The sequence below is a fragment of the Protopterus annectens genome, chromosome 11.part0, assembly GCF_019279795.1.
Source record: "Protopterus annectens isolate FY-2018-M chromosome 11.part0, PAN1.0, whole genome shotgun sequence".
In the NCBI taxonomy this organism is placed as follows: Eukaryota; Metazoa; Chordata; order Ceratodontiformes; family Protopteridae; genus Protopterus; species Protopterus annectens.
In genome coordinates this window covers 94,979,897-95,007,322 of record NC_056745.1, presented here as the reverse complement: position 1 = coordinate 95,007,322, position 27,426 = coordinate 94,979,897, and the positions used below count along the sequence as shown (strand labels likewise).

The 27,426-nt window shown below is 41.0% G+C and overlaps 1 protein-coding gene across 1 annotated transcript in view; it reads left to right on the top strand.

The window, feature by feature from the left end:
* LOC122815187 (anoctamin-2-like) overlaps positions 1-27,426 on the top strand; it is a 2,140,961-nt gene that overhangs the window by 1,496,612 nt on the left and 616,923 nt on the right. The window lies entirely within an intron of this gene.

Here is a 27,426-nt window from a genome sequence, read left to right as displayed (position 1 = left end):
AATATTACTAGCTTATTTTTTTTAATGTAATATAGGCAATTTATTCCTGAGGGGCAACAGACACTTTATTTTTCGATGAAACCATGAAATATAAAGGTGTTTGCTAGCAGCAACCTCTTCATTAGTTACAGATTTCTTCAATGTGGAATTATTTAGATGACTTTTACTTCTTCAAAGATTGTGCATATTTACTGATACTGGACTGTAGAATTGTGCATATTTACTGATAATGGTGGACTGTATAATTGTGCATATTTACTAATAATGGTGGACTGTGGAAGTCTGAGTAGACTTTTATGATAAATGTTCTGAACTGGGCAGTTTTACCATTATGGGTGTATGCGTTTTGTTTCATTGCTTACTGGAAAAATGTTCAAAACAAATTTAAAACGCCCTCTAACAACTGTACTGTATTGTTCAAGGAATATAATTTAGTACAATGAGGAAGGTGCATCAAAGAGCACATGCATGTTTCATATGCAAGGGGCCTATGATTTGAAAACAGCCCAAAATTAATCTTTATCTGCCACTGGCAAAATGTATTTTCTTTGAATGTGGGTTTCAATGCTGTTTCAATGAATGTGAGTTTCAAGGGCAGAGAAGTTTTAATGCTAAGTTTTCATTGTGAGACTGCATTGCTTTGTTTAGCAGATGACTTAGTGTTTGTGCTGTAAAAACAAAATAAAACTTTCAAATGAAGTCCAACTCATCATAGAAGTGAAGCAGTATGCACATTAGTGTTTATGGTAAATGGAGTGAAATAGCCAAGTAATGGTTCATTGGAATGGCTGCAGAGGCTCCATTCAACCATGATTTTGTCAGGGGGAAAGGGCAATAAACTCAGACAGGCCCAGCTGAACTATACCTCCCAACTGTCCAGATTTTCAAAGAATGAATAGATTTTTGCTTCTTATTTTTGGTTTGTTCTTCATAAAATTTGTAGTTTTCTAGCAAATCATTTAGGAATTAAGTCACTAAATAATGATACACTGAGTTTCAGACTTCATAACCTTCAGAAAAATGCATACTAAAGTAAGAACTGTTATTCTATCAACTGTCTCAATTTATACAAGAGCAATTTTTAGTACTGTTTATATGTTCCCCCAATATATTTGGCCTTGTTCAGATTTACTGCATTAACAGGTTGAGAGGTACATGCAAATAAATTGCTTTATAGAATTAGACATAGCCAACCTCTCAACTGTCCCCGATTTTGTCTCAAAATGCTGCTCTTCCCCCTAATAATCCCTCCACAAAATAGCAATTTTGGAAGAAAACATGGAGGGTTTACAATTAAGAAATAACTGTAATAATCAAAGTTATAGATTACTTGAAATGCATGTAGATTATTTTATTTTGTCAGCTGCTCAAGTTAGCAGTACTAATATTAAAGTGTCCCTTCTTTGACAGGTTCCCAGCTGTATTGTGTGGCTATTTTATATTTTTGCATCACATTTTTGGTCCATTTTTCATAAAATTGTGTTTTTTGGAAAATTAGTGACAAATCACTAAAGACTGAAGTTAGAAAATAATGACAGACATTTGAGTTTCAGATTTTATACCCTTCAGAAAATTCATACTAATGCAAGACCTATTCTATTATCTTTCTAAGTTTATTAGAGCAATATTTAAAAATTGTCCTTATTTTTGGGCCTTTGTCCCACTTCTGTGTATGGCTTTGTCCAGATTTCTTGCTCTGAAGTTGAGAGGTATGATAAATGTGTCAGGGCCATCACAGTCAGCCAGAGACATTTCAAATTGTGACATACTTGTTGCACCCCGTTCCCCCATGTAGTGACTCTGGATGTGTCCAAGCAAGGCAAGGAGTAGTTATGCAGTGTAAATGTGCAGTGTGTCCCCCCATCCAAGGTAGACACAAGTACTACAGTGGCTTTTCATCTGTCCTTGATTTTGCAGAATGGTCTGCTTTCTGTCATATTTTTGTACTGTTGATTTATGCTTATTACTCAGATTTATGCTTATTACTCAGAAAGTGCCTGTTGCTCTGTGTTTAATTAGCAATGCTTTAATGACGATAAGGTAAGCTTGTCTGAGATCGTAAGATGCAAGTAAGCTTTAATAAGCATACTGTTAAAGAATTGCGAACATTGAAAGCCTTTCTGTTGTTGCCATGCAGAGAATACTTGACTAGATAGTGTATAAGCCTTGGGTATTAAAGGACAGGATTCCATTATTTTAAAAATCTCATTACACTTGTTGGAGACTTCCAGTCATCTCTACAGACTTTACCCGTAAACTAAACAGAATGCCAATCATGTGTGGTCCATAACCTGTACAGTAATCCTTTAAGCAATGTATCTTGAGCTTGTTTCTTGTTTGCTTTTCATTTTTTACTTTGATCATGTTTTCCCCATGAAACAAGTAGATAGTTGTCAGGCAACAGGTCTTTTTTGGATAAGAAACATTTTTACAAGTGGGGGCATCACAGAGATTTCTACTTTCAGCATGTTACTTGGTACTTTAATAAAGCTGAATATAAATTATAATTAGAACTGCAGTGCAAGGAGAAGTGGTTTGAGTTGAGTGCTTCTTGTTTTTCTTATACTTGATTTTGACTGTCATTCCAGTAATGTATTTAAAAAGTAATTTATTTTTTCATGCCTCACAACCTTTTGTTTCCATCTAGATATTAAGTAAGCTGTCATGCAGCCAATGCATTGAAATATTTTTATTCTTCTACACTTATTTTTGTCTTGATTGGACTCTCATAATGATGCTTTGGCACCCAGGGCAGCGTATTTAATTAAAGTTAGTTTTTGTGGTTTTGAGCATAGCTCCTCCCCTTTCTAGTTGACCACACCCCCTTTCCCCTTGACCCCACCCATTCAGCTGTCTCCTGCAGCCCCCCTTTGATTTGAAGTCACCAGCCGCCACTGAGTTTGCTGCACTGGCCTTCCATTTTGCCTCGTTGATACATAGGATGTCCAGCCTGTTCCTTACCATCTTATCATCCAATTCAAGCTCCATCTTGTTAGTGAAACTTACTCTGTATGTAGCAATTCTTAGCTCATGTTTGGCAGGTTTATTGGTTTCATGTCCTGCTTTCACTCAGCTGAGTTATCCCAGGTAACCCAAGCTGGGCAGCTGGACACCAGCCAACCAGTAGCTTATTGACAGAGGTTTGATGGGCTTTATGGCAGGCATACACTGGGCAATACATACACACCTCCCACTGTTAGAATGAGTGCCTGGCATAGATTGGATTAGGCCAGGTCCTCATCCCACTTATCAGTGGTAAATAGCTACAACCATTTGGCGACAGTCAACATGACTGAATCACTTACAGACATTTTTACAGCTTTGAGTTGCTAGTCCTGAAATGGCCTGCAGTCTGTGATCCTTGTTCTCTTATCTTATGGATACTGCGCACCACAGTAGATACCCAAAGCAGTCAGTATATGCAACTTTTTCCTGTATAGGGCATCATCTAAAAACTATACTGCTGCCCACAACTCCATTCTTAGATTAGTTTGAAATGAAAATACTCAGCATGCTTTTGGGAGGTGGGACAAACCCCATAGAGAGACAGGGCAAACATACAAGCTCAATACAGGTATTGGCATGAGGTCAGGATCGAACCTTGTGCACAGGACACAAAGACCTTAACCATTATGCCAACTGACCGACCTCTAATCAAATTGGTTTATATATGGCATCATTACTGGTCACATGGAGTGCAGAAGATACACTTTACAGCATGTAGTGATTCACAGTGGTTCATAGATAAGTACTAGGCTAACTGCCCTTGTGGGCCATTTAAGCCTATCCGATTTCACTCCCAAAGGTGAGAATCAAACCTTCTACTTTGTGAATGTGACATAAAAACCTTAACCGTTATACCAACCCCTAACCCTTCACAGGTAAGTACTAGGCTAACTGCCCTTGTGGGCTGTTTAAGCTTAGCCAGTTTCACTTCCAAAGTGAGAATCAAACCCTGCACCTTGTGTTTGTGAGATTAACACCTTAACCATTATACCAACTTTTAATCCTGGCATATGAGGAGACATTGTATTTGTGGTGACAATGAGAAGGCAGGTCTGATAGTGATGGACAGAGTCATCACTGGAGGTAAGGTTGGCTGCTTATACTGGGGGTGGTGCTGTGACACAGTACCTTGCAAGGGAAGGCAAGTAATCATTCTGTAGTGACAGAGTGTAACAGGAGTCTTGAAGCATAACCAACAAACTGGACAACATATGTTGGAGCAATAGAAGCTTCTCCAATGGAAGACCGAGATTTGTCAGATAAAACAGCTATGTGGCAAGACAGTAAAGTTGAAACCCAGGGGGTTAAGGGTGTTAGAAGAAGAAAGTATGCAGGCTGGGATGATTTCTTGCATGCAGCATCAGATAACTAATTATGGCACTGCATGAAAGGATCCTTCTGAATAGTCTATTCCTGTACAGAGAAAAGAAACATAAGAGACATAAGTTGGACTGGGATATCCAAGGTGTGAGGCGAAAGTCTAGAACAATGAAGTAAGATATCCAAGGTGCAGGCCAAAGTCTAGCTAACCATGATAAAAGCTGTCTGAACTTGGCAGACTGCATGTGATGCTAGGATTGGGTGAAGAGATGCATGTTTGGGGAAAGGATGCTTACTAAGGCCATTATGATGGAGATAGGTATTGGCATGTTAGAGATGACACTGCATGCCTTGAAGGCCCAGTGAGGGGAGTGTTGTGCTGTTGGTTTGTTTAAAGTGAAGTATGGTGAATCCTCTCTGATTTGGTGTGACAAAAGAGGACATTTAGCTAACATGGCAAAATATTTTTTCATTTGTTTTAGAGTCATTGACAAAGTATGTAGATTGTGCTCAAAAAATAGGAAAAGAGTGTAGGATGCTTATTCTTATGCTTATGTTTATAAATTCACTAATTTGTTTTAATCAAAGTTGGTTGGAAAAGCCTGAGCTAGGACTTGGCCTCCTGAAATGACATATGCCATCAGAACCATTTATTTGGGGAATGTAGCAGTGCTACAGAGATAATTTAATTGTGTCCCAATCATTCGAAGAGATATGAAAACCTACAAACAGTGAAACTGACTTTTCTCTTGCTCTACTTCTGTGCATCCATGGTTAGTGTATAAAAGTTAGGGTGCTTGTGGAGGGGAGGGATGGGTGTGCCCTTGCAAAAAAAAGTGTTTTTTATTAATTGAAATTAGCACAAATTCTTTATTTGTTGTCTGACTTTGTTTATACCCCATTTACCCTTTTTTCTGCAAGTAAATGATTGGGAAGAAGATCTATGTCACAGAAAATTTATTAGGACCAAGTGGGAATTGAGTACTTCCTAATGAAACATATGCATCCAGAAGTCTTGTTGCAAGTGGAGTATGGAATTAGACACCATATTTCCGCATAACACTGTTGAGAAGGGATAGTTGTTAGAGTTTATAACAAAGTAGTTTTGAAGCTGAGTTTTGGGCTTGTATTGGATGCATTCAATGCAAGCCAAAATTTTATGAAGTAACTTAGCCACTCTTTATTCAGGAGAAGGGGGGGGGGTTTAAGATTTGAATGACAGGATGTTTTTTTTTAATATTTATGTTGAAAGGTTATCATGCCGAATTTGTTCATCTTCTGTCTTGCATTTATTAGCCTTTTCTCTTTGAAAATAATACTAATATGCAAATCTCTCTCTCTCTCTCTCACACTCACACACACACACACACACACACACACACACACACACACACACACACGCACACATTTTTCCAAAGAGGTTCCATATGTGAATTGGCATTCTTTCTGCTGATCAAATGTTTCAGTTAAAAAAAGAATGGCAGTGTGTAACAAGCATCAAAGTCTCTGTGTCCTGTATCTATCTATCTGTCACACACACACACACACACACACACACACACACACACACACACACACACACACACACACACACACACACACACACAGTTTTCACATGTTATATGGGAAATGAATTGTGGTTCAAATACATTAAATTCATATATTCTCTACCTGCCTACCATAGTTCTTTGACAATTGTGAAAAAACAACTTTTTGCTTTTCCTAAGATTGTATGCAATACATTCAGCAAGGCCTAGATGGCAATATTTCTCTATAAACTAGCATTCACTTCAGGACAGGAAATGTGATGTATTTGTTAATATGTTTCAGAAGAAAGGTAATTGTGAAGAAAGTTATGCAGCAGCTGGAAGAGGGGGGAAAGGGCTGCCTGTCAAAAGCTAAATTCATCTGTGTGCGTGGGTGTGTGTATGTTTGTTTAGGCCATTTAGAAACATTATTGTATAATTAGGATTGGACACACTAAATTGGCCCTAGGTTTGAGTGCGTGTATGTGTGTGCCTTCTGTGGAAGGTTGGGCGCAGTGCTGGCAACTCGACACCGTAAAACTTCACTGCCAACCATGAGTGGACAGGTGATCCGCTGTGGTGACCTCTAACCGGGAAAAGCTGAAAGAAGAAGAAGAATTGTATAATTTGGGCACAGTTCACTACTCAAAAGTCAGGAACCAGTGATCTCTTTGCTATAGTTTTCCTCTTTCTTCAACTCAGTCTTATAATACAAAATGCATTTTTTTCTTAGTAACCTGCTTCTGCTCCTGTGTTTTACTCCTTTTAAGTCTCCAAAAAGATTTATTTTACTTAAAGTTATGAATGGAAGTGATTGAAGCATTGAAGTATGGGTGAACTTGCGTATAGCCAAAAAGTACATCCGTGCCTCGGGAGTATTTTAGACCTAAGTTCTTACAATTTAAAGTTTTAATCTGTGCTTTCTACTGCTTGAAAACCCAGTTAGCAGTGGCAGGTCTGGACAATTAATAGACGAATCTAGCTGCACTAGTGATCAGAAGCTGACTATTGGTGAAAACATAAATACTTTCTTTATGCATAATTTGAAAATCCATCTTGCATACTGTTGTAGTCCTCCCAATATATATTGGTGGATATGAAACAGAAGTGAAAATAAATTAGGACATTACTCTTGTTTTCAAACACATCCTCAGTTTAGGGGTACAAGTATAAAATACACATTCAAGTGGCAGTTAACTGAATGTACAGTACTGCTGTTTGCATTGCTTAGAAATGTGCTAACAGGAGAAATGTGTGATGCTTCCTTCATTCATGCAGATTAATCTTGCACGCATACCGATCGATGGATGTTTCAACCTTTTGTAATTATTAATATTTGTTGGAAAACAGCACTTTTGAACGTATTTCTCTTAATGATTATATATTTATTTTCTGATATTAAACGATAAGTTGAGACTGATTGTTCTGAAGATTTACGACTAGGTCTTCCCATTTCTCACTGAATTTGTGCTGCAACTGTGTAGTAACCTGACCTCATTTATTCCTCAATTTGTGGTTTATTTCATTTCTACAGAATGACTGAAGTATTACGCTGTGAGCATCTCCTCAGGATATGAATGAGAAAAGTCAGTAATGTGTTTTTTTAGTAAGCTAGGATCCAACAGCAGGATATGTGGCACTAATCCAGCACAGAGTAAACCCACTTAATTAACATATAGCTCTTTTGCTCAGCAGAGGTCCCCACTATGTAGACCAGCAGTTATCTGTGACTATCTACGTTAACTTGGCTGATGGGCTAGCCATTACTCAGTCTAAGTAGCAAAGCACTACAATGCTTTTTCTATTATTAATGTCATGTACCAACAGTGTAGAAAGGGTGGGGTGAAAGGTGCATCTACCCTGGGCACTAGTTTAGTGGGGGTACAAAATTAAGAGAAATTATTTTTATTTTATTTTGTTTTTTTCACCTTAAATAAGGTAAATATGCCCTTTAAGCCTTTTCAATTAGTTTTGATCCTTTCCTGCTATCCCGGGTACTTCTCAACCCCTTTCGACATCAACGTATGTCTGTGTCTGCTCATCCTATTGTCTGATGAGCCTCACACAAATGCTCCAAAGGCTTCTGATTGTGGAGAGGGTGGGGTATTGAAGACAGTTACAAGCTTTATATGTGGTGCCCACAACAACAGCACCAGTAACTGTTTTTTTTTTTTTTTACCAAAAATTAAGTAGGAAGATACATTGCTTTGCTTTTTATTTTTTATCCTGTGTGGAATACAAGTCTTGACTGTTGATGTCAAGTGCAGACTGCAAATAGACTTGTAGTCACTGCTGATATTTTTGATTGTATGATTTTTTTTTTTTTTTTTTTTTTGTTACTGGTGTGGGATTGGACCAGGAGCCTGCTAAAAGAATGCTTACATCATCTCTAATTAAGGAGAATGGAAATTAAAGTGCTAGAATAATAGGTGTTGCATTCGTATGTATTTTCTGAAGGATTTGAAGTCTGAAACACAAATGTATGTTATTATTTAGCAACTTGAAGTTTGATGGTTTAGGAACAATGTTTAAATATTGCTCTTACAAACTTAATTGCTAGCATAACATGTTTTGTATGAGTATACATTTCTGGAAAGGTGTGGCATCACAAACTCAAATCATAACTCTTAACCTCTTAGCAGTAAAAATCTGGACAAAGCCTAAAATAATGGGGGGGGGGCGGGGCAAAGGCCCAAAATAGGTACAGATTTTAAAAATTGCTGTTAAAAACTTAGAAAGCTGCTAGAGTAACAAGGTTTGTATTAACATGCATTTTTCTGAAGGATATGAAGTCTGAAACTTAAATTAATTTTTACTATTCGGTATCTTTTAGTCCTCAGCAATTTGCCAGAAAACCACAAATGTTATGGAGAACAGACCAAAAATGTGAAGCAAAAATCTGGACAGTTGAGAAGTATGACGTGAATATATGCCACTACTTATATTTAGTGACTTTGAAGTTAAGAAAATGCTGGATACAATGTTCCCAAACCCACTACATTGCATTGCATGATTGCGCAAGGTCTCTATTAGAGTGTTCAGGGTATCCTTGCAAAATGCAGAGTCAGGCTGCAGTTTATAAAGCTAACCATTAGTATGCATTTCATCTAAAATCAAGTTATTCTACCTTAAAAGTATGTCCCTACTACTTCCCAAGCTGGGTGTTAAAATGTTCTTACATGCAAAAGTGGTGTTTTGCTAACAGCATGGAAGTAATGTTTCTGTTCTGCAGCCCACACCCATTTATTTTGTTTTTTTTTTAGACAGATGTTGCAGATTTCTGAGTCTGTGATGCAGTCAGTTCTCTACATCCTGTCCAAATAACATATTTTTTTTTTCCTGGAAAGAACATCAGCCAGTTGATAAGAATTTGATATAAATCTTATGTACATAGTTGTTGGCAGTTGGACTTAATTCAGTCTCTCCCACTTGAAGAGCAATTGTGCAGTGCCTCAATGAGATATAGAAGTTAGTCAGTTAAGACAAAGCAGGCCAAGTAAGGAACTTTATAAAGCATAGTCATTAAGTATGAATTAAACAGCACTGTTATTGCTGTGGGCATCACAAAAGCATATAGTTGTGTTTATAAGGCACAAAACATACGTGTTCTAAAAGAGACTGTGAAGGTAATGCTAGTGCTACAAATGTACATCTCTTTTGAACTCATATGAAGAAATCCTTAAATAACCCCAGACTCTTCTAGAAGGCCACCCATTAGTTCGGAAGACTTCCAGGGGGGGTGCAGATCATACACAACAGCCTAAAAGATAGTCCAGATTTGCATCAACTGTCTTGCTCCTGCCAAGCTAATTAAATTCCTTACAGCAACAAATTCATCATAGTTCCTATCTCATTACAAAATTTGGAGTTATCTGCAGTGAAAGGTGCTAATTTCTTAAGATGCAAGCTCCACAGATTATTTTCCAGTTTCCTTTTTAATGTTTTCCCCTTTATTCTCCAGCTTTCTGCATCACTTGAATTCTTACATGATATTAGTATTATGGGTCTTCTGAAAACTGTACCCCCATCACCACGATAAACATGCAAAGCCCAGAAGTTAACAACCTGTGTCACAGTGGCTAACATCACCACCTCACACTTCTTGGTCCTCTGCTTTGGTTCTTAGTTGAGATGCCCTCTCTGTGGAATCTGCATGTTCTCCATGTATCTGCATATTTTTCCAGGTGGTCTGATTTCCTCACACATCCCAAATACATGGTGACATGGTGTAGTTAAATCGGTGATCATACATATCATCCATAGGATGTGTGTGTGTGTGTGTGTGTGTGTGTGTGTGTGTGTACATGTCTATGTGTGTGTGTGTGTGTGTGTGTGTGTGTGTGTGTGTATATACATGTTTATGTGTGTGTGTGTGTGTGTGTGTGTGTGTGTGTGTGTGTGTGTGTGTCATGGTGTTCGCACATGCATGTATATGCCCACTGAATGCAGTGGTAGACTTCAGCTCTCTAATAACCCTAAACTGGATAACGAGAGCAGTCAGGTAGATGATGAATGAATAAATGAATGAGATCTGGACCACAGACTGGATGACAAGACCCCTTCTCTTAAAATGTCTTGTCAGACTTCAACCCTGGCCAGGGATTAAGCTAGCTTAAGGGGTAAACAGGCGCAGGGAGATGTTTTAGTTACCTAAATCCATGCATAATACAAGAAGTGCACTTACAGTTGAACTGCTTATTAATTATTCCTGAAAGCTGCCTTTAATCTTTCAGCACTGTAGGGAGACATTGTTTGTTCTAGATTAGATGGAGAGACAAGCTATCTATATTTAGAGCCTCATTTGCATCACTTAACATTTCATACTTGGCACACTGTTTACATTAATAATGTAAGTTAAACTTACTGTTTGCTTTAATATTCATTCTTAGGCATAATGTTTGTATTAATAATTCAAATTCCAATTTGTTAGAGCAGATTACTGTTTGCTTTATGTGTAGAACAGCATAAAAAGACATCCTTATTAGCCTACTTATAGGCCAGCATAGTTTTATGTTGTCAACCTGTGCATGCAACCAACAAAGGTAAAAAGTTTATTTAAATTAAAAACTCCATTGATAAGTCCATTCAAAGGGTACCAGTAAAGCAGTACCAGAGTTTGGAGAAAGGACTTGAAGTTTTAGCTGATGATGTCACTGTATGACCAAAATGACTTACGTACAATATTGTTTTGTTTTGGATCACACAAAAAACTTCACATGCACTATGTTGTGATTTCATTTGCAGTCCAAAGTAAGATACCTAAAGGGTTCACACTCTCCTGAAAGTCATTAGTCTAATCATTCACTCATTTGATAAAACATCTTACATTAAGATATTTTGATATGTATTTGTCTGTTCTTTGCAGTGGTAGTTGCTAATTGTAAGGATCTTTGAACATTCCTACAGTAGTACAAAACATTAGCAATTTGGTCCTAGGATTTCTTCATACTACTATATATAGAAAATAATTGGTAGTGATGCACAATTGTTCATACATAAATACTAGGCTAACAGTCTATAAACTATTATAAGCTCAGCTAATGATTAGGGGTCAGAATCAAACTCTGTGCCTTGTATCTGTGAGGTGAAGAACTTAACCGCTGTGCCAACCCTTCCTTCCCCTCAGATACTTGTTTTCAGTTCACAGGTAAATACTAGACAATCTTCTGTAGACTATTACAAGCCTAACTAACAACCAGAAGTCAGAATCAAACCCTGTACCTTGCATCTGTGAGTTGAAGACCTCTGCCATTATACCAACCCTGTCCTCTAAAGTCGCTGACCGTACTTTATTATGAACCCATTAATAAAGCAATCTGTAATCTGGACTCAAGCCCTGCATTACTTCTACTGTTACTTAGAATTTACTGCATTAGCACGTTGAGCCACAGATAACATTTGTTAATCTGATAGGCCTACTAGACAAACAGTCCCTTTTTAGGGGGGTAACCTGGGAGCATTGTATGGTTAAGTGACTTGTTCAAGGTCAGCCAGTAGGCAAATGAGGACTGAGGGAATCAAACCCCATAACACAAGAACTACAGCTGAGAGCCTTAATCCTCTGCTCCAGCTGGCATAGCGACTGTATACTCAGCCTCAGCTTTGTTCGAAAAGATTAACTATACAAAATTCTTTCACCTGTGGCTTATCAACTAAGATCTCATTCATAAAAAAAAAAAAAAAAGCGATAACAGAGAAAGGCTAGAAACTAACACAAGCCTTTTCTCAAAAATGCATGCCACATTGAGTAACAAAACCAGCTTAATTATTCATGTGTGTGCGTGTGTGTGTGTGTGTGTGTGTGTGTGTGTGTGTGTGTGTGTGTGTGTGTGTGTGTGCATGTGTGTGTGTGCATGTGTGTGTGTGTGTGTGTGTGCATGTGTGTGTGTGCATGTGTGTGTGTGTGTGTGTGTGTGTGTGTGTGTGTGTGTGTGTGTGTGTGTGTGTGTGTGTGTGTGTGTGTGTGTGTGTGTGTGTGTGTGTGTGTGAATAGATGGCTATTATTTTATATGTAGATAGTTATAGCACATGTCAGGGTATTCATAAACCCAGTGCAGAACTGCAAACATGCATTTTGTGAACTACAGTTTGCAAACCACCATTCATTGTTGCAGTTTGTACACAGGGACTTCAGTAATGAAGAATGACATGCAAAAGCCTGTCAGCTTCAGTGAATATCATAATCATACAGATGTGTGTATAGTACACAATGATGTACTGTGTGCTTATACTCCGAATAAGGCAAAGTGCTGTATTGCATGCTAGTACTACAGCGCAACAGGTAGCAGCTATGCAGTAAGGTACAACATACCTTAGTATATTACACTTTACTGAGTTGTTTTTCCAAGTTATGCTGTGGTCTATCATGTTTGTTAGAAAAATCAAACGGAATTGACATGCATTAGGCATGACAGCAGAGACAGGGCCATTACCATATTATGGTAATGTGGTAATCTGGTACTTTGTATGCTCATGTTGATGGGGATTAGCACCATCACTGTTAAGAAGATGAGAACAGGTAGTTTTGGTACCAGAGCCTTTACATTTAGCATTGATGTGCCGTTAAGCTCAGGCATATCAACAGGGAAGGAGACTCACCAGGATCAGTTGCAATTTGCCAACCATAGATTCGTGATTTTGGTGCAGTAACTTGTGTACTTGTGATCAACCCATATTCTGTTGGTGTAATGTCTCTGAATAAAATCCTGGGAAGGCTATTAGCATATGTACTTTTGCATGGAAAACCATGACTTCCTGATGGGGGAAGACTTCATAGAGCGTCCTACCAAATAATGAATTATTTCCTGTAAATTGTAGATGTCCCTGATGTACTGTTCTGCAGTGTGCCAGCACTTCTTCTTACCATATGTCTGTGTATAGGTTCATAGGTTCATAGGTTAGTACTAGGCTAACTGCCCTTGCGAGCCATTTTTTTTAAGCCTAGCCAATTATCTCTTGTGAGACTCAAACCCTGCACCTTGTGTTTGTAAGGCAAACACCTTAACCATTAGGCCACCCTCCCAACCCCTGGAAGCATCCACTCTTCCAGTTGGCTTCTCATGAGAAGTAATTTTCTTGTTGCTATTGTTTGTCAATCACTCAGTCTCTGTTAGACCTCATTTCTCTTTAGGTTTTATTACCTTATAGGCAGTTTTTGGCATTATGTACCAACCTACCTGCCATCTCTGAAAATCTGTATGCAAACAGAATGATCTTGTCACCCAAACAAAGCTTTTCATATAGCAGGGAATAACAAGACAATGAAAACTAACAAAGCTTTTCATATAGCATGGGGATAACAAGACAATGAACTAAAAAAGAAGAAGCATGTCTTAAATCTGCCACTGTTAATAAAGTACTCAAGCTACTCTGTAAATAGCCATACAGATATAGTATGTGTGTGTTAACTCCTAATCCCCCTTCATTTACCCATCCAAAACTGTAAAATCGAATTAACAGTCAACATTATTCAAGAGTCCATAAATATGTAAAACAATTTCTAAACAAAGAGGTGAAAGTCTGAGCTCAGAAATATACCAGTGTTAAAAAGGTAACACTTCTCCCTATAGAGGAAAGCCAGTCAACAGGTACAGGTGAACTCATTTTCATAGCTGGTGAAATGAACACCATATCCTTAATAACCATGAAAGGAATGTGGAAGTCTGGTCTTCCTACTTCTAACAGTACGTTTCCAGATAAATCCTGCAGTCCTAAGCATGTTCACATGTTCAATCCATCATGTTCATTCTCTACAGAAGTAAAATAAGACTAAAGTTTTAGTATTGTGACTTTAGGAAGGATTTGTATCCTTTGATTGGTGAGTGTTGTGTCAAACACTAGCAATTACGTTTTAACAACAGTGTTTTCCACACAACTTCCAGAAGACGTTTACCTTACAAAAGGAGTAGTTAAATCTCATGCTTTTATTCCACTTAAGGAAGTGCTTAATTCCATTGCTGTTTATTACCGGCCTTGCACAGATTTGTAGACATCATCATTTCTAGGTAAACTCCTGTCTTCTGATTTACCGAATGGCTGAATTGTTGCTGTGTTCATTTTTAAAGTAGTCTGAATATGTTGTGAAAGGGAAACATGATTTATGCTGCCATATTCACAGATTGCCTGGTTTAGACTAATACATTATTGCACACACATGCTTTTCCATCTGGATTAAAAGAAAAGTAGCAATAGCAAACGTCAAGGCCTTTTTAGGAATGCTGCTTGGGTGGCACACACTGTTAAGTCTGCAACTAATTAAGAATGAGTAAGCATGCTGAAAAATCGAATAAATATACAATAAACCAATTAAAAACTGCATTGTATAGCCTGTGAAGCAGCAATCATAACTAGCAATAAAATAATATAAAAAGGAAAAACGGAAATGCAATATTTAGGGTAATAATGTTTCATTAAGGAGAGGAATATTATGTTCTATATCATATTAGAGTTTCTGGTGATATTTAGAGGAAACTGGTGTAGTAAAGTTACTTCTGTCGCTTTGTGTCAGTTTAAGCTATCTGAGATGTAGCAACATAGCTCTGGCTAGGATTTAGGAATATATTTTGTAGTTCATAGCTGAGTAGTTTAAGGTTGTGGTGACCACAAGGAGGTAGTTGTCTCGTGAATAAAGAGAAAACTGGTGGGCCTTGAATTTCCACTACTGTGAGAAGACAATTTATATACCATGACTGTCTCAGGCAAAGCACGTGTTAGCCCTTGTCTGTACCGTGCATGCTACCCTTGATGTTTCCAGGTACACCTGTATAGTATAATGCAGTTCCATGCCAAAAGGGGAACCTTATCCCATTGTTTCAAGAGACTTCAGTGTAAAGAGAGACACTTTCAGAAAATGAAGCAAGTAGGGTAAGTATATTGAAGTCAAGTTGAGACAGTGTACTGCATTTGTCATCACAAGCTGCAGTAGGGCAGCCTGTGATGACAAGTTGCAGCAGGGCAGCAGAAAAACAGCAACACAGAATGCAGGATTTAGAAAAAGACTATGTTGTTAACAGCATGAAAATGAATACTCTTGAAATGTCTGTGTTATTTGCAAAGTAACATTACAGCCAGCCATGTGACCCTCTCCTCCTGCCAAAGAAAACAAGATGGTGAAAGCACAAGTACAAGCTAGATGCTGCAACAGTATCCTAGCTGTGGGGTGGAAAATAACCCTCATGAGAAAAATGAATGCCAGTGTTTATAGATACAGAAACGTAAACAGAGTACTATCCGTAGAGAAAGATGTATAAGGGGTAACATAATGGTAGAAGCACATAGTAAATAACATAACAGTTTTAGCAAAGCTCATCTGCCTTATGATACTGTAACGTACTGGATGTGCAGTGACGTCTGTGATGCACCACCACAGAAATGTGTTGTCTCTGCTGATATCACCGGAAGAGAGATTCCGCTTGAACGGAATGCTGTGCAATTTTTAGTGCCCTATGGTTTGGGCCAGCAGATGCATCAGTTCTTCTAGAATCATGAATAAAAACAGGCTGCCTAGAAACAAGACATCTCTTGTATGAACCATGTTAGTTACTAGGAAAAGATGGAGGCAGTGCTTTACCTCAAGCATATATTTGTTTGGCATCCAACTTTAAGTAGATAATATTTTTCTTTTAACATATGATCATAACTTTCAAGTGCCCATCTTTTGGAAAGAAGCCTGTCATTGTTTTCCAAACATTTGCTCTATCCCTCCAAAAACTGGAAATTATTTTGAGAAGCTCTGAGTTACTAGTACCAGCTTTTAAAAAGTGTTCCTAATATGAGTCTTTTGCTGTAATGATTTCTTTGTGTCCCTAATTCTGGAGGCTAGAGTAAAAGTTGAAAGCTATGTATCTGAGGGCATTGGGTATTTTTCATTTTTTTCTCCACAGAACAGAACTTCACAAATCAGAATAGCACAAATGAGACTGGGAAGCTGGCTTTGAAGTAGTAATAATTCAGTGTAATATTCATTGGGTATTCATTACGTAGTTAAATGGAGGTCGACTGTAGTTAGTTGAAAGAAAACAAAGAAATGAAAAGAAGCACCAATTTATTACTGAAGGAAAATGAACAATAAATAACTAAATTAAATTAGAACTGGCAAGTAGATATTGTGGGACGGACTGTAACCTAATTGATTAAATGAGTTTAAAGAGATACTGTAGCATGATAGCCATTTTTATTTATTTTTATGTATGTATATATGTATGTATTTATTTATTATAGGTTCATAGGTTCATACAAGGCTATCTGCCCAAGGGCATTTATAAGCCTAGCCCAGAGTTTTGTGGCTTTCGCCACCCCTTTAGTTTGAAGGATACTATGCCCATTATTTTGCTGTGCCTCTGTCAAGCAGTTACACTGAGGTAATCCCTGGGGTATACCTGAGATCTCCCATCCATTGGTCAAGATTTCTCTTGAACAAAGCCAGCGAGGTGCTCTGCCTCACATGTACCGGGATTTTGTTCCACAGCATAGGGAGTCTCTGGGTGATGAATCTGTCCCTCCAGCACGTTCTATTAATAACCGTGTCAAGGTTTAAGTCTCTTGCCCTTGTAGTTCTGATGGATTTAGATTTTTTGAGGTGAAGCATGTTCATTAATTCCGGGTTGGACATGGCCTTGTATGTCAGGCACAGGTCACCTCTGAGCCGACGGTAAGCGACTGAATAGAGCTGGAGTTCCTTCAGTCGGGCAGCATAAGACATATTTTTGAGACCCTTTATCCTTTTGGTGAGGAACTTTTGGGGCCTTTCCAATTGCTGCAGGTGTCGGGTCAGATACATTCCGAATGGGGCATTGTACTCTATCATTGGTCTGATGAGTGATGAATACAGGGGAACGATGACCTCCCTTGATCTAGATGTGAATCCCTTCATGATCAGGTGGGCAATGTAGAAGGTCTTCCTAACTACTTTGGCAACGTGAGTGTCAAATGAAAGGTTACTGTCAACCTGGGTCCCCAGATCCCTGATAACCTCTTCTGTGCTTAGTGGATTGCCACCTATATGGTAGCTAGGGGTAACCTTGTTTTTCCCGAAGGGTATGACTATGCATTTTTTGGCGTTTAACTTTAGGCCATGGCTCTGGCACCAGTTATCCATTTCTATAAGACCCTTCTGAAGGATATCTGTGTCAGATGTGTTTTCGACTATGGCGCCCAGTTTGCAGTCATCTGCAAACTTTGTCAGCCATAATCCTCCTGTGTTTGCTTGTACTTCTGAAAAGTAGATGCCGAACAAGAGTGGGCCCAGGACTGAGCCCTGTGGGACACCACTTGTGACAGGCTTTGAGTCTGACATGGCGCCAGCAACTCTGACCCTGTGGGTTCTGTCACTTAGCCAGTTTGCAACCCATCTTGTGACGTATGGGTTTACATTTAAGCTGGTGAGTTTTTCAATGATACCCGAGTGGGGTATTGTGTCGAAAGCCTTTGCCAGGTCAAGGTAGGCTGTGTGGACTGCCTTGCCCTCATCAATGGCCTTGGTGACTGTTTCGAAAAAGTCAACCAAGTTTAAAAGGCATGATCTGCCTTTGACAAAGCCAAACTGGGTTGGATCCAATGTCTGCAAGTCCCCTATGTCTTTATTTATGAGTTCCATTATGATTTGTTTATTTATTGCTTTTATTATATTTTTGTTATGGCTGTGTTTATTTGTGTTTGAAAATGATACAGACTTGCCTGTTAGTATTGTCAAAATCCACCTTACATCTGAAAGATTCCCCAGATTTAGCCATGTAGACTGGCAAATATTGTGCAAAAATGAATGTGTTCCATTTTGGACTTAGAAAAATCATAAACCTTCCCAGATAGTTGTTGCAAATTTGTGAAACTTAAAATGTTCTTACCCAAAATTGAGTAATGTGTGCTACCCCAGTTAACAAATAAAAAATTCAAATAAATAAATGAATAAAAAGTCCCATTGCCAACTTAGTCCATTGATATGGCTATCCTGTGAATATAAATGTTACTAAAAGCAGCTCTGTTCAAGTGACAGTTGTAATAGTTCTATTAGGTAGAGAAAGAAAGATGTGATGTTATGTGATCCTATCTCGCCTACATTCTGACTGATGGGTTCGGAGCCGATCCCTCGGCTCCGACTCGGCACGCTTATGCCAAAGAACGAAGTCTCTTATTGGCTGAGCTTACTATATCCCAGGATGCACCACTACCAGTCCCCCAGATCTCGTTTGCCGCTAACAAGCAAAGACGTGGTCTCGAGCTGGCTGAGCTAAGTAGTGTTTTTCACTTCTTTTTCTGTCAGGAATTTCCTAATTCTTCAAAAAAAAAGCTGTTTTAACGGCTAACTAGTGGTTTTTGTGTATGAGTGGTTATATTTTTGTGTAAATTGTGTGGTGATTGCGCGTTTTTCTGACTAGAAGCCCTTTGAGTTCAAGGGCCTTTCCCTGTCAGTTGATTGTCTTTTCAAGTCCTTAGGGGTTCTTGGATCCCTTTAGTTAATTTTTTCTGTTGTTGTGACACTTTTTGTTAAAAAAAAAAAAAAAAAAAAAAGTTTTTGTTCACTGAATTTGTTATCATAATGTCACAGGCTCCTCGGCCTTCGGGCTTTAAGAAGTGCACTAAGTGCAGCTTTAAGATGTCAATCACAGATGACCATTCTCTCTGTGTGTATTGTTTGGGCGCCAAACATTTACAGGAGTCCTGTAGCGTGTGCCACGCGTTTTCCTCGAGGGTCCTCCAAGAGAGGAAAAATAAACTTATCTTAAAAGGCCTTATAAAACCCTCTTTTGAAGAGGCATTAGCTTCCTCTCCTTCTCCTGCTAAGAAGAAAAGGGCGTCGGCTCCGACCAGTCCGTCGGACCCGACCGCCAAAAGACATAGGCAGGCTTCTCCTTCGGCTCCATGGACTTCGGAGTCGAGGGTGGAACGGTCTGCCTCGATGCCTCCAGCCTCGACTCCTCTGGGTTCGGAGCCGATGGCTGGGGCATCGAGAGGCGGGTCACCTTCATCGGCTCCACTGATCTCGGAGCCGATGAAGGTTGTCCGCTCAGACACTTCCTCCTCGGCACCGAAGTCCTCTTCGGCACCGATGGAAATTGGTTTGGACACTCCTTCGGCGCCGATAGTTATCGAATCGCCTCAGAGCCGGTCCCCTAGTCCCTTGGAGCCGTTGGAAAGACCTACTCGGACCCATTCGGTCTCTTCCAGGTCATCAAGGATGTCAGATTCAGACATAGACAGGGTGCTCCAAAGACTGTTCCAGTCCCCAGTCTTTCAGAAATTTGTTTCGGCTCCGACCCAATTGGCTTCGGAGCCGATAGCCCACTCCATTGCCATTCCTCCTCCGTCCGCCGGCTCCGCCGGAGCAGGTGCTGATGGAGCCAGTAGAGATCCTAGGGTCGGCTCCGACCCTTACTCCAACCCGGCCTTGGGTCCGAGTTTAGCACACGGACTTCTTCGGCCGGACCCGGTAGTGACGTTTCGGGACCAATGCTGTCGGTTCCGAGCCTCCCTCTCGGTGCTTCGGCCGCGGGACTTCCGTCTGCTATCATGGCTCCGGGAACCAGACCCTCCCAGGATTCTGGGGGTCCGGCTTTCAGAGCTATGAGGAGTGCCTTGGCCAAGTCTTCTTCGGCCATCTCTACGGCTTTACCGGCACCTTCCCTGGGCATGGAGACTGGGTCTTTGGCAGTTCCCCTGTCTCTTGGCAGCGGAGCCCCGGGGCCTGAGGTTACCCCCACGGGGGGTTCCCCTCCTCCTGAGGGTTCTTCGGAGTTGTCTTCAGAGGAGCCTCCAAGGAAGAGATTGTGCAAGAGGAAGCACGTGGACTCCCCCCGACGAGTCTCTTACATCGGACACTGATCTTGATGATGCGGAGGGGTCCCCAAAGTCGTCCTCGGATGATGTCTCATTCACAGACATTCTGGAGATCCTTAAGCAACGAGGCGGCTGGAATTCCAAACCCCCCTCCGCTGATGAGTCAGTGTTTCTCAAGGCCTTCGGGGCTCAGCCCTCTGCCTCCTGGGTGTCTCCGCCCTTCGACGAGCTCCTGGATTTGGTTTGTCGGAGGGCGTGGGAACATCCAGATACTGTGGAACCAGTGCCTTCTCGCCCTAACAAATTTTTGTCTGCCCCACCCGAGAAGGAGTTCTTAACAAAAGGCGTGGCTGTAGATGCCATGGTGGTGGCATCTGCTACCCAGCAGGACGTGGCAGAGGCTTCAACGTCCGTCCATCCTCCTAATAAGGAGTCTAGGAGCATGGACCGCAGGAAGCGCACCCTGACTTCAGCGGCCTTTACTCTGAGGTCCCTGAATTATTTGGCACATTTCACCAGACTACAGAGGGATCTGGTCAAGGAGCTGTCAGACTCCCTCTCAGGTAACCTACCTGAGCAGCTAGCCCAGTCGGTTAGCTCTCAGTTGGCTATCCTTAACTCGATTTCTAACTCGTCCATGAGGCTCATTTCCTATGCGGCCGAAGGGGCGGGCAGAGCGGCAGGCACAGGCGTGGCTCTACGGAGACAAGCCTGGCTCCGTTTATGTCATTTCGTGGAGGCCTTCAAGTCTTCCTTTGCCGACGCTCCCTTTGATGGGTCCTCTTTGTTTGGACCCAAGGTAAAAGACACTCTTACCCGCTGTGAGCAGGAGGGAAAGACTTTATCTGCCGTAGGAGCATGTTATTCCACTCCCTTTCGGCCTTATCCCAAGGCTAAAAGAGGAGGGAAAATGTGGTTCCGCAAATCACAGAAATTCTTTCCCCAACAGCAGGAAGATTCCCCTTCCAGAGGCAGAGGACGGGGAAATTTTTCTGGGAGACGCCGTCCCAGAGGCGGCAGAGGCCCCTGCAACACTGGAGACCGCGAGTCCTTTCGTGGCTCTTCAGCCTCCCACACTTCATGAGGGATTGCCCGGCTGTGCTGCTCCGGAGCCAGTCGGGTGCCGTTTTGCCAAGCACCTAAAAGCCTGGGAGTCTATTACTCAGGACAGATGGGTGCTTCGGATTATTGCCGGAGGTTACACCATTCCCTTCACACACTCACCCCCACCGTCCAAAAAAATCCCGGACCCACCACCCAGTCAAAGGGAAATTGCAGCCGTAGAAGCCTCAAAGCTGCTAGAAAAAGGAGTCATCCAACCGGTCCCCACAGACCAGATCGGATCCGGAAATTACTCAAGGTTCTTTTTAGTGCCAAAAAAGACAGGGGACCTGAGACCCATTTTGGATTTCAGCAAACTAAACCAGTCCGTCATGAAGTCCAAATTCCGAATGGTCACTTTACAATCCATTCTCCCATTGTTGGAGAAAGATGTTTGGATGTGCTCCATAGATCTCAAGGACGCCTATTATCACATACCGATACATCAGGCGTCCAGGAGGTATCTGCGCTTCAGCCTGGGAGACAGTCATTTCCAATTTTGTGCACTGCCCCTTGGTCTCACCACAGCCCCCAGGGTGTTCACCAAGTGTTTGGCAGTAGTGACTGCTCACCTGAGGAGTCTCGGATTCCAAGTGTTTCCCTATCTGGACGACTGGCTCCTGACTGCCACCACCAGGCATCTACTACTAGAGAACCTACAAGCCACCATCTCCCTGGGTGCTTCCCTGGGAATTACATTCAACTGGTCAAAGTCTGTCTTGCTGCCTTTTCAGCGCATAAGATTCATAGGAGCAGAGATGGACTCAAAATTAATGCGAATCTTCCTTCCTACCGAAAGGATACAAACATTACAAGGTCAAGCCCGAGCCCTGCTTCTAAGATCCAAAGCCCCAGCCAGGATGGTCCTGCAACTTTTAGGTTCAATGTCTGCCATGGTTCTCCTAGTTCCTCTGGCAAGATTGCACATGAGGATTCTTCAGTGGCTGTTATCGACACAATGGTCTTTTCAGGATCTCCCCCTCAGTCATCACATACTGATTACAGAAACGTGCAAACGGGACCTCCACTGGTGGCTTCTACCATCCAATCTGAATCAGGGAAGACCTTTTGTTATACCCCCTCCGGTGGCCACCTTGACAACGGATGCCTCCCAGACGGGGTGGGGGGGGCATTGTCTGGGCAGGTCAGTTCAAGGTTCTTGGCTTCCAAACGAAACTTTTCTCCATATCAATGTGTTGGAAATGAGGGCTGTACTTCTGTCCCTACAAGCCCTCCACAAGTTTCTCCCTCAAGGCATTATCGCTATCCACACAGACAACATGTCGGTGGTCTGGTATCTAAACAAACAAGGAGGGACCAGATCTTACCCCCTTTGCAGAGAGGCCATGAGGGTGTGGGAATGGGCAGTGGCTACCAACCGCTTCCTGGTAGCGACCCACATTCCAGGAAAATCCAATGTATTGGCAGACAGACTGAGCAGGACTATTCTCTCTCCTCACGAGTGGTCCCTGAACGAAACAGTAGCAGCTCAGATTTTCAAAGATGGGGGATTCCGTGCTGCGACCTGTTTGCAACACCACAAAACACGAAGTGCAAAAGGTTCTTTTCCTTGACCCTGCGTCAAGGGGAGGCAGCTACGGATGCTCTAGTCCAACCTTGGCCAACAGGACTACTTTATGCTTTCCCTCCGGTTCCACTCCTCCCCAAAGTCATCCAGAAAGCTTCCCAATTGGGGTCCACAATGATTCTAATTGCTCCGTACTGGCCTCGTCAGGTATGGTTCCCCTACCTACAGAAATATACTCTGGACGGTCCTTGGTTTTTGGATCTAACTCCGGACCTTCTGGTTCATCAGTCGGGACAACAGCACCAGTCCCTTCACACTTTGAAATTAACAGCTTGGCTCCTCCACTTCCGACTATAGTCAGAAATCACTCCTTGGACCCGGAAGTTATTCACATTTTATCTTCAGCCCACAAACCCACCACTAAGAAGTTGTATCACAGTAAGTGGAAGAGGTTTACTATCTGGGCTCAACTCAGAGGCTTAGACCCTATTACTGCCCCGATACCAGAGGTCTTGAAATTTTTAACATCCTTGTTTAATCAAGGATCTTCAGTCTCTACTATTAAAGTCCAACTAGCAGCTATCTCCAAATTTCACGAATCCATAGACCCACCGTTGATGAGCAGCAGATTATGTAAAACTTTCATGAAAGGTGCTGTGCTTTTAAGACCCCCAGTTTTTCATCCTGCACCTCCGTGGGATCTTGATTTGGTACTTCGTGCCTTAACATCTTCTCCTTTTGAACCGGCTGCTACATGTGAGTTGAAATATCTGTCTTGGAAAACTGCCTTCTTAATTGCAATTACCTCTGCAAGAAGGGTTTCAGAACTTCAAGCCCTATCTATCAAACCACCGTACTTGATTTTTCACAAGGATAGAGTATCACTTAGACCTAATCCATCTTTTGTTCCAAAAGTTTGTTCTAATCTCTGTCTCCAACAATCTCTAGAGCTACCAGTTTTCTTTCCAAAATTTTCAAACAAAGCGGAATATACCTTGCATACGTTGGATGTTCACAGGCAATTGCGCTTCTATCTAGACAGGACTCAACAAATTAGAAAAACAGATCAATTGTTTGTGTCCTTTTCAGATAATAAACTGGGTAAAACCATCACTAAAGCTACTATTGCCAAATGGATTAGAGATTGCATAACTCAGGCTTATTCCTCTTCAAATAAGCAACTTACAACGTCTGTCAAAGCTCACTCTACTAGAGCTATGGCTACCTCTATTGCATTTCATTCCAAGCTCGCTATTTCTGAGATTTGTGCTGCGGCTACTTGGTCCAACCCGCACACTTTCATTTCCCACTATAAATTGGATGTGACATCTAAAGGGCGAGCATCATTTGGTTCCACGGTACTCAGGAGTGTTTTCCAGTGAGCCACCCAGGATTTAGGTGCTAGGGACGCTGTCCCATCAGTCAGAATGTAGGCGAGATAGGATCACATAACATCTTTTAGTTATGTACTCACCATAACTTCAGATGTTTGGGATCCATCTCGCCTACATTCCTAATACCCACCCTCCTTCCCCCTGCCTTGGAGATCAGAAGAGATTGAACGGTTTGAGTTCTACTGTCTTTATCTTGTATCATCTGTCGATGTTATATAAGCAGTGCATGAGTGTGTGCATGTATGCGGACAAACTAGATCTGGGGGACTGGTAGTGGTGCATCCTGGGATATAGTAAGCTCAGCCAATAAGAGACTTCGCTCTTTGGCATAAGCGTGCCGAGTCGGAGCCGAGGGATCGGCTCTGAACCCATCAGTCAGAATGTAGGCGAGATGGATCCCAAACATCTGAAGTTATGGTGAGTACATAACTAAAAGTTTTCATTTCTTGATCTGATTTTTAAATTCATTTTAACAGTCTGTATCTTTTTTTGCTAAGGTCTTTAAGCCTGTATTAGTAATTCCAGTACACAGTTGCACTGCATTTTGCTGCACAAGAGGTCTAACTGTTGGTATTAAAGCCTAGTTTCACTCTTATGTACTCTGTATTTTAGGCTAATGCAGGACTCGTCTTTGCATTGAGGAAGTTCCAGGCCAGTGATCTCAGAGCTAAGGGTCTAATTGCTTTCCCTCCCTGCCTCCGTGTTGTATTTGTGTTCTTAAACTCAGTGTATCTGTTGTTATCTGGCACTTATGATAATTTGACAAAATAAGTCCCTCCCTGTCCCTGTTTATTGGCTGTTGACAATAAGCTCATAAGTATCATTTGCAAAGTCTCTACCCTTAAACTAGTCTCCAGTATAAATAAAATTGATAAAAATGCTTAATATTCAGTGCACTAACACTGCTTGGACTGATTTTAGTATCACATTAGTGAGTTTTTTAACTATAATTAGTTTACTGGTTCTTGCTGATGACAGAAGAGGGTTTCAAGGCTAGTTGTTTTGTAATGAACTCTAGATACTCAGTAGCAAGTCCATCCAAACATTATTCTAAAACCAAACTCCAAGCAGTTATAGTTACCTGTGCCTCCAGAATCATCCCTGTTGGTGTCATGGACTGGTACTTCCCCACAACTTCTCTAGGCAGCCTGTTGAGATGAGTATCTTGAGACAGTGAAAGAATTTTGCCATGCTGTCTACTGATCAAATGTTACTCCAACAGCATAACACAGCGTGTGAGAAAGATGAACATATATAATATCCTTGGGCAATAATTTCACATACAGTAAACTCTTTTACCAAAATCATCGTTACACTTCTTCAAGGCCATCACAATACACAATCCATTAAATGCTGAGGTTCTAAATAGTAACTTGCCTAAACCTCAAAGACCTCCAAAACACAATGCTACCACAAAGCACACTCATCAAATGATGCCTACTTCCTCACATAGTACAAGGAGTCCTAATGTCACAGATGCTGTGCCTGTAAGACAGGCATTGACCCAACCAAACATTCTTGTTATAGGTGACTCCATTGTAAGACATACAGTCTTGTGTCTTACCAGGCTGAGCAAGGAAAGTGTGATGGTTAGTTGTTTGTCTGATGCCAGAATCTATTGGGTCACAAATGCATTCAAGTCCTTGAACAAGTACCAGTATGACTCTGTCATAGCTCGTGCCAGTGTCAGTGATGTAAGGTATATTTCCCAGGACTATATGAAGAGAAACATAATGGAGCTCTCAGACACTGTGTACAAGGCAGGTATGATCCTAGCATTGAGCAGCATTCTACCTTCACCACTGATGATGCCATGATTTGTTTGTTTGTGTCTTTCGGCTTTTCCCGGTTAGGGGTCACCACAGCGGAACTCCGGTCCGCTAATGATTGGTAGTTGATTTTTACATGCTGAGTTACCAGCCCTGATGCACAACCTTCAATGAAGGTACGCCCATTCATGCATGTCTCCATGCAGAAGACGCTCTAGCTGAGAATCGAACCGGACAGCGTCTTACTGTGAGGCAACAATGCTACTGCACCACCACCATGTGCAAAAAATAATTGACGTCAGTAATTGGCTTAGTTCTTAGTGTCATTCAAAAGGGGTCCAGTATTTCTCAGCCTGGGAGGATATGATTGACAGACCATGCTGCTTCACTAGGGATGGCCTGCATCTGTCCCCGCTAGAGGAATTGTCCACCCACCATTTTGTAGACAATGCCAAACTGATAAACTTGCCAACATAACGAAACAGGAAAAGGAAAATATGAAGGTGTTACTGATCAATGCTAGGAGCCTAGACAAGAAACTCCACACACTACAAGCCCCTCTCACCCTAGAGGACATTAATATCTGCATAGTGATTGAGACATGGTTTAAAACAGTGGGCAGCACTCCAGTTGTGCAGGGCTATAACACTTTCCACACATTTAGACTAGCTGTTGTAATTAAATCAAAAGGTGCTTCAAGAAAATATTAGTTTAAGGGTGTGCACACACAGCAAAGTATTAGTTTAAGGGTGTACATACTTATGCAACCAGCGTATTGTACGTTTTTTAATTTTTATATTTTTCCCCTAACAGATTTGTTTGTTTTTCAATTGAATTGTACAGGTTATAGGTCACATTAAAGGTAGGAAAAGTTTTGAAATGATTTATTGTGGTCTCATTTTTTTATATCACAAAAAAACTGGCATTTTAACAGGGGTGTATGCACTTTTTATATCCATTGTATATCTATCTATATATATATATATATATATATACATATATATATATACATATATATATATATATATATATATATATATATGTATAGATGTAGATATAGATATTAGTGGGGTTGTGAAGGTTCAGTGGTGTCTTCCCCCATAAAACCATGTGCTTTTTATTTTCCATGCTCTGAAGTTACTCCTTGGAACATGCACAGTAGTCTTTCGCTGTTTTGTAATCAAAGTTTATAATTCTTTGGACATTGATCACTTGTCCATACAGTGTAGAATATCCGTGTGTGTGTGTGTGTGTGTGTGTGTGTGTGTGTGTGTGTGTGTGTGTGTGTGTGTGTGTGTGTGTGTGTGTGTGTGTCTGTCTGTATGTGTTTTTGTGTTTTTATCTAGGCTCCTCAATGGTCTCAAGGACTGCATACCTATTAACTTGCTGTAAAGGTATGTAGGCTGTTATGAATCTTGAGTAAGTAATATGTAGAAAAATGCTGTTCAAAGCCCAGCTGTCTAATGGACAGGCAGTGATGGATAGTAGGTTTTCAATGAAGCAATATATTT